This window comes from Nannospalax galili, unplaced genomic scaffold (genome assembly GCF_000622305.1).
Source record: "Nannospalax galili isolate Female #2095 unplaced genomic scaffold, S.galili_v1.0 scaffold229, whole genome shotgun sequence".
Classification (NCBI taxonomy): Eukaryota; Metazoa; Chordata; class Mammalia; order Rodentia; family Spalacidae; genus Nannospalax; species Nannospalax galili.
Window position 1 is genome coordinate 3,576,272 of NW_008360328.1, and position 14,704 is coordinate 3,590,975.

At 38.2% G+C, this 14,704-nt stretch overlaps 1 long non-coding RNA gene across 1 annotated transcript in view; it reads left to right on the top strand.

Annotated features, from left to right (window-relative positions):
- Window positions 1–14,704, top strand: part of LOC115068955 — a 74,261-nt gene that overhangs the window by 32,343 nt on the left and 27,214 nt on the right. The window contains exon 3 of the long non-coding RNA XR_003848315.1: window positions 1,391–1,534. This is a non-coding gene — a long non-coding RNA (uncharacterized LOC115068955). The remainder of the gene's footprint in view (window positions 1–1,390; window positions 1,535–14,704) is intronic.

A 14,704-nucleotide genomic window follows, 5' to 3' on the forward strand; every position in this document is an offset into this window, starting at 1 on the left:
AACAAATCAAAGAAAAATATGCCTGACAATTTGTTGGAGATTAGGGAAGACACCTGTAGGTACCAGCACAAGACCAGAAGGATGGGAGCTGGCTCTCTAAGCTTGGCAGTTCACTGCTTAGTGGTGGCATCTGCATGAAGACACAACTTCAAATTTCTACACCATTGAATCTGATGCCTCTTTTAGTGCTCAAATTCAAAGTTCAAAACCTTGAACTATAGTCAAAGACTACAGGAAAATTTAAATTCCAAAGAGATTTTTCTCTGCTTGCTAATTTCTCAAATACATTTAATTTTAATCCTTTATAAGAAAACCAGTCTGTGCTGGTTAGTTTTTGTCAACTTGACAAAAACTAGAGCCATCTGGGAAGAGGGAACTTCAATTGAGGGATTTCCTCATTAGGCTGGCCCGTCAGGTGTTTTCTTGATTGCTAACTGACTAGGAGGGCCCAGCACACTGTGGGCAGTACCATCCCTAGGTGGGTGGACCTGAGTTGTATAAGAAGAGTAGATGAGCAAGCCAGGGGGAACAAGATGGTAAGCATTCCTCTATCATCTGTGCTTCAGTTCCTGCTTCCTGGTTCCTGCCTGCTTGAGTTTCAGCCTCGGCTTCCCTCCATGTTGGAATGTAACCAGGACCTGTCAGATGCAATAAACCCAGTCATCACCACCCCCACCCCCAAGTTGCCTTTGATCAGTGTTTTATCACAACAACAGCCGAAGCAAACTAAAACAAGGTCTTTCTACCTCAAGATAGCATCCTTTGGAAACAGCCTTTTCTTAGTTAAGTAATGGAATTCTAAAACTCCCACGTTGTACCACAAGAATATTGGAAGATGTGTCCTCACTATGTCATGTGGGAAACCTACCTTTTGAAATTTGCCTAAAAAGCTTAGTATATTGTTTTAAATCTTTTTAAAATTAAAATTGGGAAATTTGTATATTAGTAAGATTATACAAATCAATATCTTTTTCTTCCCAGGTTTCGTATATAGCCACAAAGAGAAGAAAGAAAACCTGAACCCACCATTTTGAATAAAAATAAGCTGAATATATAATACATAATTTGAAAAACTAAGGGCTTCCAAATAGCTACTAAAAATACAATGGACCCACAAAAAGAAATGTGGAAAGGGTAGACAAGGACCAGGATCTCAGAAAATAGAAGAAAAAAAAAATTACCTCTTGAAGGCAGGAGGGATATACTTCATTCTCTGTCAAAAATGGGGCAAGAATTTAGAAGGGTAGCATAAATGGCTGAATCCAAAAAATTATATATAAATGAAGAAAAATTTTGGTTTTAAAGAATAAAACAAGCTACCCTGCATGTAGAAAGCATCTGTTCTCTGAATTACTTAGAAAACTGCTCTGTTCTCTCTCTTTCTGTGTAGGAACCTCCTGCAACAGGCCCAGAAGAATCATTCAAAAATGAGGAAGAATATTCACCTCCCTCTGCTTTCTGCCTGTGGACTCAGTGTGACCAGACACCTCACACTCCTGCCTCCATGGTCTGATATACTATATCCCCACAAACTGTAAGTTCAAATAAACTTCAAGCTCTGTTGAAAAAAAGAAGTGACTATTAACAGCCACTGAAGGAGCACTGAGAGAATGGTGCTTTTGTAAAAATGGAGGGAAAACACTAAAACCTACCATCAAGAATTATAACTCTTCATATAAATGGAGAAGTGTGCCATATTGGTGGATTTTGGAACATTCAAGTATAGATTGAACATAGGCTGAATAAAAATCTCAGTAGGATTTTTGTGGAAATCAGAAATCTGATTTTAAAATTAATGCATAAATGCAAGACCAAGAATAGCCACACAAATGTCAAAATAAGGAAAAATGCTGGAGCATGGCACAGCTTTATTTAGGACTTCCTAAAGAGTCAGTCATCAAGAAACTGTAGAAGAGGCATAAGAAGAGTTGCAGAAGACTGTGGGAAATTACAGAGTCTGGATAATGGTTCTAAGACAATTCATTGGGGGAGAGAAAGCTTTATTGTGCTGTTACAGTGGGATAAACATATACAAAGGAAAAAAAATAATCAAGAAAGAAACTGAACCTCTACACTCTACTCAGAAATAATCTGAGATAGGTCATGTCATGTTTCTCAACAACAGAGATTAAACTTACATGCAGATGGAGAATACTAGAAAACACTGCAGCAGAGCAGATGAAGAATGTGGTCATTGGACCAGCAAGACAACAGGGAAACATGCACAAACCTGATAACCTGAGTTAAGTTCCCAGACCCCACAGTAGAAGGAGAACTGATTCCCTACAGTTGTTTTCTGACTTCAACAGGCATGCTGTGGCATATGCATATCTACACTAATACATCCACATCACACACAATCATATCACATGCACTCAGATAGGCACACATCATATGCACTCACATACACAGATACATACACAAACATCTCACACACACATTAATGATACATTTTTAAAAAGCAAAAAGAATGTGTCTGTGAGTTAAAAAAGGAATTATTGGTCCTAAAAGAATGACCACCCTCCACCAAATCCAGAAACACAAGAATCAGGAAAACAAATATAAAGTCAGAAGTATGAGAAGAAACATGAACTTAGAGAATGTCAAAATACGTTAAAGAGAAAATCTTCTTAGGAATAAAATAAAGAACATAAGAAACACAATGAAGAATACTATTCATATACAAATAGAATGTATGGACTAGATAATAAAACATAGATCAAAGCCAATTAATTAAATGCCACAAAATAAACTTAAGATAAGCAGAAAGGTGGACTCTTGGGTGATGGAAGTAGAATGCTAATGAATTAGGAAATATCCTTTTGTGGAGGACTCAAGTTCAGTTCCCAGCACCTACATTTGGCAACTCACAACTACCTGTAACTCTAGCTCCAGGGGATCCAAAGCCTTCTTCTGGCCTCTACAGGTACCTGTCCTCACATGTGCACATACCCATAAACAGACACACACTTGTTCCCAGATGATAATAAACAGAATTTTTGGCAGGAGACAGACCTTCTAATTGGAATATTAATTGGACTGTTCTCAAATCCATGTATAGAAACAAAGAGTAACAGTATAAACAAGCACATAAGCAAATATAAGAAGTTTAAATGCATTTTTGTTTACAATTTGATTTGTCCTGTCTTATCTAATTTACAAGACAATTTCATGGGGTAAATATAAATCTGTGTTTATAGGCATGCAATGTATCAACACATAAATTATAACAATAACAGCGGAGACATATAATAACGGGAATAGAAGTTTATGGGAATTTATTAGATACTTTTCTCATTATTGTGACAAAATCCCTGACAAAAGCAGTTTAAGGAAGGACAGTTTTATTTTGAGAGGCCACAGTCCACTGTGGCAGAAATAGCGTGAAGGCCAGAGCGTGAGGTGGCTGCTCACTTTGTGTCCACAGCTAGGGAGCAGAGAGAGGTGAATGCCAGTACTCAGCTTGCTTTCTCCTTTCCTTCCTTTTATTCACTCTAGGACCCCAGCCCCTAGTATGGGAAGCATTCCATTATTCCGGGGGAATCTCTGTCCTCAGTTAAACTTCTCTATAAATGCTTACAAAGATGTGTCCAGCAGTGTGTCTCCTAGGTGATTCCAAAACTAGTCAGGTTGACAATTAAGTTAATCATTATAGGTAGTAAAGATTTATACTGCATCAATCTGCTTAGGCTGTCATAGTAACAGTACCATCTGGGTGGTTTAAACAACAGAAATGTATTTTATCATATTTCTGGAAGTTAGAAGTTCAAGATCAGGTGTCATGAATATTGGTATCTGGTCATGTTTTTCTTTGTGATTTGTTGACTGTTGATAACTGTCCTCGCATGACCTTTCCTCTGTGCAAACATGTTAAGGGAACTCTCTCTGGGCTCCCCTCCTCTTCTTATAAAGAAGCCAGTCCTATCAGATCCAAGTCCTAGCCTCATAATCTCATTCAACTTTGATAACTTCCTTAAAAGAAAAGAGAAAAGCATACTAGAAAACTATTTTTAACACACGAGAAGGCAATATGAAGAAACAGAAAAAAAATTTCATTAGTCATATAGAATAAAGGGAAATGGGGAATAAAAATACTGTCTTATAAAAAATTCCATTATTACTAGACTAAACTCTCAAGGTAAAGGGTATGAGTTGATAGAATGAGTTTTAAAACACTATCAAATTGTGTGCTACTCATAAGAGAAGCACTTAAACTGACTACGCATAAACTGCTTGAATGTGAAAGGGTAGAAATATATACTTGTGCATACAATACCCAAGAGAGCTTAAATGGCTTACTAACAGAGGGAAAAACATAGTTTAAGATCAAAATTGTTTTAAAAGGGGAAGAATATTGTATAATGATAAAAGTACCAACTCATCAAGAAGATATACCATGGCTTAGTGGTTGTGACCGCCTGAGTTTGGCTCCCAGCAGCCCCACTGAGTGGCTCATAAACACCTGTAACTCCAACTCCAAGGGAATTCAATGCTTCTGACCTGTATGGGCACCTACACACATGGGCACATACCCATCTACAGATACACACACATCATTAAAATTAATAAAGATGTATCTTTTAAAAAGAAGATATACTCATTATAAACATGTATAGTATGCCTAACAACAGAAATGATAATACAAGAAGCAAAATAAGATAATTGAGGGAGAAACAGATAATTTAACAATGATAGGCATCAGCTTAATACTCCACTTTCAATAATGAACAGAATAACCAGATAAAAGGTCAGCAAGGGAATTGAAGACCTGAACGTTATAAACCAAGTACACCTCCAGATACCTAAAAAACACTCCACACAACAGCGGAACATGTATTCTCAACATACACAGAACACGTGAGGATATGTTGGATCATTAAATTACCTCAAGGAAACTTAAAAAGAGTGGCACCACATTATGGTAGGTTTCCTGATCTCAATTAAAAAATTAGGAATAAAAAAAATAATTTGGGAAATTCACAAGCAAATGTAAATTTAAAAACATACATCTAAATAATTGATGTATCAAAGAAGAAATCACAAAGGAAATTGAAACTGGAAAACACTTTGAGATGAATTAAGGTAAAAGTACAGCATTTCACGTTTTATGGGCTATAGCTACAGGAGTTCTTACATGGACATTTGTAGCTCTAGAAGCCTATGTTATAAGTGGTAGAGTGCTTGTCTCCAATTTACAAGGCCGTAGGTTCAATCCCTACCCTACCCTAAAGAGTCCTACATTATTAAAGTAGAAAGTTCTCAATTAAGTAATCTAATTTCCATCTTAAGAAAAATCCAGGAAAAGCAGAAACCAGAAAAATGGGGAAAACAGAAGGAATGAGAAAATAATTAGAAGAATCATTAATGAAGCATAGAATTAAAATTCAATTGAAAAAAAGATACACAAAACCAAAAATTTATCTCTTGAAAAGATCAATAAAATCGAATACACTAACAAAAAAATAAAATAATAAGATTGCTAAACTCAAAGATGAGCTCACAACTAATGTTAAATAAACAATAGTAAGTTATGACAAAAAATATAAGCAATTTTGTATGTTGCCTGGATAACCTGGGTAAAGTAGACCAGTCCTAGAACTGGTTAAAAAAAGCCTACCAAAACAGAGCCCAGAAGGAATATAAAGTCAGAATAGACCTACTTTAGGTAAAAAATCTGAATTATTAAAAAAATATTTTCTCAAAAGCTGGGCATGGTGGCACATGCCTTTAATCCCAGCACCTCAGGAGGCAGAGGCAGGCGGATCTCTGTGAGCTCAAGACCAGCCTGGTCTACATAGTAAGCTCCAGGCCAGTTAGAGCTATTGGGAGACCCTGTCTTAAGAAACAAAGCAAAACAAAATGACTTTACTGTTAAGTGATACCAAATATTTAATGAATAAATAGCATCAACTTTCTTTAAAACCTTCAAAAATAGAAGAGAAGGAAACACTTTTCAATTCATTATATAAGACCAGAATTATTTTGACATCCAAACCAAAGAGGCAATAGCAAGAAAATAACAACAACTACAAATAAATATCTCATAGATATAGACATAAAAATTCTTCAACTGTCAGCACTTGCAAACTGAATCCAGCATCCTACATAAATCATCATACACTATGTCTAAATAGAATGTATCCTTACTGTGCAAGAGATGAAAGCCATTGGTTAATATATCATATTGATAAAGTAAAGAGGAAGGAGCACAGGATTTATCAGCAGACCCAGAAGGTTCAGACACCTTTCAAGATGAAAACATGGCATGACCAGGAGTGGGAGGGGACTTACTCCAAACAATAAGGGCATCCTTAAGAGACAATAAGCATCATACACAGCAGTGAGATTGATAACTTCTATCCTAGAATCAAAATTAAGACGAGGATTTCCACAGTCACCTTGTCTAATCAATGCTCCTTAGAACACCTACCCAGGAAAATCAGATAAGAACTTGAGGTAAAAATATTTCTATTTGCAGATGATATGGTAGCTAATATTTTAGTAGCATTAAAAATGAATCTTAGCCAGGCATGGTGGCGCACGTCTTTAATCCCAGCACTCGGGAGGCAGAGGCCGGTGGATCTCTGTGAGTTTGAGGCCAGCCTGGTGTACATAGTGAGTTCCAGGTCAGCTGGGGCTACAGGGAGACCCTGTCTCAAAAATACAAAAAAGAAAAAAAATGAGTCTTTCTATAGGAAACAGTATATTTTAAAATGAAATAGGGATCTTTTTCAAAGGTTAAAAATTCATTCAATTTTATTTCTTACAGGGTTTATACTCAGTTCAATATTGTATAACTGTATTAATTCAACTGTGAACCTAAAAACTTACAGTGACTTTTGAAAGAGATCCATCTTTTCTCTGGAAATTGTTATTGAATAGGTTAAAGCTGTAAAGGAATGCTTCTTCTAATCATGTGGCTATTAAATAAATTTTAAAAAAATCCTAAGGAATCCACAAAAGATCTATTAGACCTAACAAGTTCAGTTATACTTCAAGATAGAGGCCCTCTTCTGACTTCTGCAGGCATTGCATCGCATGGGTGCACTTACATACATGCAGGCAATACACTCATACACATAAAAAGAATAAATAAATATTTAAAAAGCAAGTATGTGACTGTGTGTGTGTTCTATGAACCATGGGGTGAGGGGTGCACATGCCTCTGTGCCTGAGTGTGGAGGCCAGAGGAGAGCATTAAACACCCCTGCTTTATCACTCTCCACCTTATTCCTCATTAAATCTCTAGCTAGGCAGCTGTCCAGCAAACCCCAGTTATCCTCTGTCTCCTTCCCCAACCATACTGAGGTTATAGGCATGCTGCTACACTTACGTTTTTGATGTGTGTCCTGGCATTTGAGCTCAGGTCCTCAGTCATGTCTCCAGTCCCATAACCATGTAACTCTTAGATAAGTAACAGACATAAATATTCATGGCTACAGATTTGGCACTTTTCTTTGTATTGAATTGCATACATGAGTATTGTCTTTGCATTATTTCTATCCCCCCAGTCTCCCTCCAAGTCCTCCAGTGTCCCCCCTACTTGCTTGCAATTTCTTGTCCTCTTCTTTATTATTGTTACATAGACATACATATATTTATAAATATACATATATATATAATGTATTGAGTTCATTAAGTGGAACTGAATGAACGTGATAGACTTTTGGATAGATACTTCTCCAAAGAAGACAGAAGAGTGGTTGGTCCATAAAAACATGACAGCATCATTATTATTAGTAACTGCAAATCAAAACTATGAGTAAAATATTGTACCGTGCCCACTAGAATTGCTATTAGTTTTACAATTAAGTGGGGTGAAGGGGCCCATGTACAGATCAGAAGACAACTCGAAGGAGTTGATTCTCTCCCTCTACTGTGGGTTCTAGGGACCAAGCTCAGGTCATCAGGTGTGGTAGTAAGTACCTTGACCTGTTGAGGCATCTCACCAGCTTGTGTTGTTATATTATATTTTTAAAAAGATAGATAATGAGATTTGACGAGCATGTGGTGGAATTAGAAAGCTCATTGGTATAGTTTGGGTGGATATTGGTACCCAGGGTAGGGATATTAGTAGGTGCTGGGCATCATTAGTGCATGGATCCTCATATGAAGACCTTAGGTCACCAGATGCACTCCTGTGATAATGTGTGATGTGCTGTCCTCACACGATACCCAAATAAACAGGGTCTCCAATTCTGGACTTGAACCTTTGCAACTATTGGACAATTTACCTCTTTTTACCTTGTAAGTAGCCGTGTCAGGCATTTTATTAAAGTGATGCAAAGCTGGCTAACACACTCGCATACTGTTGGGGAGAACATACAATGATGTTTGATTTGTTTCTCAAAAAGTTAAAAATAGAGTTATCATCTGAACCAAAACTCTACTCCTAGGCATAAACTCCTAACTATTAAAAATATATGTACATGCAAAAACCTGTACTTGATTTTCAATGAGTGAAAATAACCCAGTGTTCACCCAGAGATTAACAAAGAAATGTAGTGTGGCCACAGAATGGAATGTTCCTCAGCTGTGAAAAGGGAAATGGACATGTAGCAATATGGCAACCCTGAGGGCAGTTGTTAGCAGACGCCAGGCACAAAGGGCCACACAGTGTGTGGCTGCATCTTTTTGGGAAATCCAGAATAAGCACCTCCATAGAGACAGAAGATAGACTGGTGATTGGCAGATGTGGGGGAGGGAGGACCTGGGAGAATGCTGAAGCCAACAGAGTCTCTTCTTGCAGTGCTAGAAACGGTCCAGTGACAGATTGTGATGACTGGGATGTAACTTTGTCAATATACTCAAATGCTCAGTTATCATAAATGTAAATAATAGTCAGTGGGAAGACAGGATAGAGGAAGGGGTCCCATTTTATAATAGGAGCACAGAACAACAACAAAAATAATATCCACTAAGAAAATTGGTGTGTGAAGTTTAAGATATATTAAGAAACTTAGTAAAATTGACTAAGGCTAGTAAAGTTCATAATTATAAAGATACCTATTTTAGAATGGGGAAGCCAACATCATAAACATGTCAATATCTCAAATTTTTTAAATAAGTGCAATTGTGGTAAAAATATCTGCATGTTTAAAAAAGCTAGACAAGGGCTAGGGAAATGGCACAGATTTTAAAAACATTTTATTTATTATTTTTTTATGTGTATGAGTGTATTGCCTGCATGTATGTGAGTGCACCCGTGTTGTGCGATGCCGCAGAGGTCAGAAGAGGGCTTCGGATTCCCCTGGAAGTGGAGTTAAGGATAGTTCATAGCCGCCATATGGGTGCTGGGAATCAAACCTGGGTCCTCTGCAAGGACAGTCAGTGCTCTTAACCTCTGAGCCATCTCTCCAGCCCCCAAAATGGCACAGTTTTAAAGGGTTTCCCACACAGGCACGAGAACAGGACTTTGGCTTCCCAGAATGGACATGAAATCTGGACACAGTAGATGACGTGTATGTGGCCTCAGAGGTCCTACAGAAAGATGAAAAGTGGAGACAGGAGAAACCTTGGGAATTCACAGGCCAGCTAGCCTGGAAAATGCAGAGTCCACAGACCCTATCTCAAGGTGGAAAGTGAAGGCCCACAACTGAAGTTGTCCTCTGACCTCCACACGTGTGCATCTGCTCTCACACACATGGACACACATACACACAAATCATACATACACACACATACACATACAAACATGTTGTTTGAAAGCTAGACAAGATGTCTTATCTTGTTTTTAAGATTTGTTTATTTTTATTTAATGTATATGAGTGCTTGCCTACATGTATGGTGCAAGAACGGGCAACAGATTCCCTGGAAATGGAGTTACGACAATTGTTAGGCACTGTGAGGGTGCTGGGAACCAGACCTGGTCCTCTGCAAAAGTAGCAAGTGCTCTTAACTGTTGAGCCATCTCTCCAGCCCCAACAAGATGATTTTTAAAATTAATATAAAAACACTATTTAGCAAATTGCTGAAGAAAAGAACAAGATGGGGAAGTAGTCCATCTGATTTCAGTGGTTCTGAGACAGGGTCTCCCTGTGGCCCCAGCTGGCCTGGAACTCACTATGTAGACCAGGCTGCTCTCGATCTCACAGAGCTCCGCCTGCCTCTGCCTCCTGAGTGCTGGGATTAAAGACACATGCCATCATGCCCTGCTGATTTCAAATTCTTAATGAAAAGCATATGACACCAAGCATGAAGAGACCAACATACAGGGAAAATATAGAGACATTTCAGAAAGAGAAGTGTGTGTGTGTTTGAGTGTGTATGTGTGTGTGTGTGTGTGTGTGTGTGTGTGTGTGTGTAATATAGTGATATCTCAAACTAGAGGGGAAAAGACAGAATATTAAATAGTTGTTGGCATACTCAGTTAGTAGGACTCAAACCAAGATAACTTCCAAATGGATCAAACTTTAAGTATAAAACATGATACAATAAAAAGCCCAAAAGAAAATATGGAAAGATTCCATTATAAGTCAGGATGGGAAAAAAAAGCTTTCTAGATATAACTTCAAATTCAAAATTTTTATAAATCGGTATACTTGAGTACATAAAACTCAGCTCAAACTTGAGCATGAGGACAGACCATTCAACAAAGAAAAATGTAAATGTTAAATTGAATTTCAATCCTTGCAGCAATATCAAGAAAAGAAGTTTATTTCCCTAAAATATGAAAAGCTTTTAAATTTTTATAAAACTTAACATGAAAACAAGAAAAGAATATAAAAATAAATTCAAGAATTTTTAAATATGTAAAACTATTATCCGTGGTGGAATGTGAGCTGGAAACTCTTCTGATAGCTTACAATTGGTGACGGAGGGAAAGATATTTTCTTCAGTGGTTTAGCCCCTGGTAAGGTGTCCATGCTCCTGTAAACAAACCTTCACCTGCACTCCTGAAAAAAAGGTTAGTGAGACATCTTGGGTCTGTCTCTGTCTCTGTCTCTGTCTGTCTATCTGTCTCTCTCTGAAAATAGAATAGAAGTGGGGTTAGGTGGGAGGTGGGAAGAAGAAGGGAATTACAAGCATGAGAAGGGATCAGGAGAAGGTAACAAAGAGTGAAAATGGCAGTAATACACATATGAAAATGTCATAATGAAACACACTGCTATACAAAATATATTCTATAAAAGCATTAAAAGTGATATAATGATACTATTTCACCTATCAGATTGTCCACAACCTCAGTATGATATCATCTGACGGTGACTGTTTCTCCTGAATAGCCACTTTCATACATCTCTGGTGGGAATATCAATTGCTACAGTCCCCTAGGAGGGCCATTTGGTAACGTGTATTAAAATTACAAACGCTCATGTCCTTTGGTCCAGCTATTCAGTTTCTAGAAATGCATCCTAGAGGGGCATTAGGACATGTGCAAAATGGTATACGTGAATATCTATTACAGCACTGTGAGCAGCCCAGCTCTTCCATGGGTAGGAGGCTGGGTTTTCATTTAGCTTGCTTTTGTAGCCTCACACTGGAAAGTTACAACTGAGCCCTGTTTCTGAGCCCCTAGCAGAGCTGACATGTGACTCGATTCCTCCTTAGGTGGACCTTCCAAAGTTGGAAGCCCCACCCCCACCCCACCCCAGTGGGAGATGACCTCAGGCAGCTTCAGGACGTCAGCATCACCACTGGGATGCACATAAGAGGGAGCAATAAAAGAGGCTTATCCCTGGCAATCATTAAAGCAGAACTTCTCTTTGCTGGTAACACCGCGAGGAGTGGCGAAGGTGCTGTGTGAACCGTCTCTAGATACAGGATGCACCACTAATAGCTGCTGTTTTCCTCTCACTTACTCATATTTTAATTAGGGCATGATATGGATATTGCTGATTAAATTTACTCATCTATTTTGACAAAATGGTCCCCTCTGCTAAACTGTACAATCAAGATATTTTTGCCCAGATATTAATACTTATAGGCAGTCTCTGAGACCATAAACAGGGCAATAAAAGTTTTTCTACTAATGGTTATCTAACTTTGGGCAAAACATTTTGAAGGTACAGTATCCTGAATAAGGTTGTACAATTGAAGCTATAAAATGGTAGAAAATGCTAAAGTTAGATGTTCTCCATTTCAGCATTTACCTCAACTTCTTTTGAAAATACACAGTTTTAGTGAGTTTGTTGTGGTTGGGAGTCTTTTTAGATTTTGTTAAACCCTAAATCTTCAAAGGCCATTCAGAGACAAAGAGGGGAATCTGATGGGAGAGTAGATAGCAAGAGTCCTGCAGAATGGTCCTGGTTTCAATAGAATCTACTTTGTGTGAGAAGGCTCATTTTAAGTGGGTCAATCTGTGTCAGTCATACCACTTGAAACACTGAAGATACACTTTGGTGTATCCTGTGTTTGCAGACCTTCTGGGAACACACTATATTTACACTCTATTAAACTAGGTCAGCTCCTTTGTTGGGACAATCCCAGTGGGAGCTATACATTTCACCTAAAGATAGCAGGAAGAATTTGGGTATTTTAGTGACTTGTCTTTCCCAACTCATTCTGATAAAAATCCAATCTAGTTATGTCTTATGCCAAGTGAATAAACATTGACTTATTCATTTAAAAATATTTATTTAGTGTCTATTGTGCTAGGTGCTGGGGGAAATATGAATTCCTACTGTGAGGGAGGTACTAAGGGAGAGAGGCATGGCATTCATGAGCATGAGCGAACAGACGAGTGAGGTGCAGAGCTTCGAGGTACAGGCACTTTAGTGGGAAGAAAGCACGCTCCAGGAAGGTAGAATCTGAGACTCACACTGCAGTGAACTCAGAGCACTAGATAAAACTTGTTACTTTTCCATGGGGGCAGAGAATGCTCTTTCCAGAAAAGGCAAGAGCTGACTCAGATGTAGTTTTTCTTATTTAAGCAAGTACATTAAACTGGGTGCATTGACGTGTAGGTGTAATCCCAGCTGCTCAGGAGGCTGAGACAGAACCATCTCTTGGGCCCAGGAGATTAAGGCCAGCCTGGTCAACAGAGCAAGGCCTCAACTCTTCAAATAAAAGCAAAAATAAATACATGAACAAAGTAACTGTGACTTCTGCTATTTCTCACTGCATTTAAGTTTAAAATAGATTTTATAATATCTAACTAAAAATGTTAATTATGAGAACATCGAAAATACCAAGATGAATCAACATTTAAATGTAATACATTGCAGATAAAAGAAATTAGAGCTTACCATTTGGGGAGGCACCTAGTTTCATTCACTCAGTAAATATGATATTAAATTCTGGATTTGTGATCTAATTAGGACCTAATAATTTAATATGTGTTAAAAGAAGAGGAAATCTCCAAAAATCAAGGTAGTTGAAGAATACCAACTAACTGAGTCACTCACCTTTGGAAAGGGGAGGCTCAGAATTAATGATAGGTACCTTCAAATAATTAGGGTGAATCAGTGGGTTAGTCAGCTTCTCAGCACTGTGATAAGAATCCTGAAAAAAAAAAAAACAGCTTAAAGGAAGAATTGAAGTTCATGATTTTAGAGATTTAACTCATTAGGCTGTATTGCTTCTGGGTCTATAGTGAAGTAGTGTGTTATGCAGAGGAAAGCTGATCACCTCATAGTAGCCAGGAAGGAAGGATGGGACTGGGGACAAAATTTAGCCATCAAGGCATACTCTCTGGGACCTTCTATCTCTAACTAGGCCCCATATCTTGCTGTTGCCAACACCTCCCAGCAGTCCATTTTGGTATAAATCCACCAGTGGATTAATCCATTGATAAGGTTAAAGCTCTCATGACCTATGAATAATGCTTCACAGTCCAAGCTCAAATGAGGGACATTCTAGACAGCAATGTTAACAATCTCTGCTATTTATTGTTATTCTACAGACCAAAGGCAGGGAAGTCAGTTGTAGAGTTTTGAAGGAAGCTCTTTTCAGATTATTGTATTGAATGACTTGATGATAACGATAGCTATTCAAGAACAGTTTACAGTGTTTTGTGTATTTGTGAGCGACCTATACAGCTGTTGACTAGCATTTGATTAGTGTACTGCCTCAAAATTTAAGGTGCATTGAATCAACAGAGGTCTTGTAAATTACTATTGGTTGCTAATCCAGCTTAAGCATTGTGGTGGCTAGCAGTATCATCTTGACAGGATTTAGACTCATCTATGAAACAAGCCTCCAGGCATACATGCAAGGGATTATCTAGGTTAGGTTGTTAGGTTATCCACCATTCAAGACCATGAATGATTTTCTCTTTTATATATTTTATTTATTATTGTTACTTTATGTGTATTTTGCCTGTATGTATGTAAATGCACCATGTGAATGCAATGCCCACAGAGGCCACAAGAGGGTGTCAGATCCTCTCAAACTGGAGTTACTGTAGGTTGTTAGCTGCCATATGGTTGCTGGAAATCAAACCCCGGTCTCAAAATCTCTCCAGACCCTGACTGTGAAAGGTTTTCTTTGTTAGGTTAGCTGAGATGGGAAGACACATTCTAAATGTGGGTAGTACCATTCCCTGGGCTGGGATCCTGGGCTGCACTCCTGGACTATATAAATGCAGAAAGTGAGCTGAACACTAGAGCTCATCTTTCCCTGCTTCTTAATTGTGAACGCGACATGGTTAGTTCCTTCAAGCTCCTCCGCTGTGACTTCTCTGCCATTGTGAACTGTACCCTCGACTGTGAGCCACAATAAACTTTTTCTCCCTTAAGTTTCTTTTATTGTCACAGTATTTTTT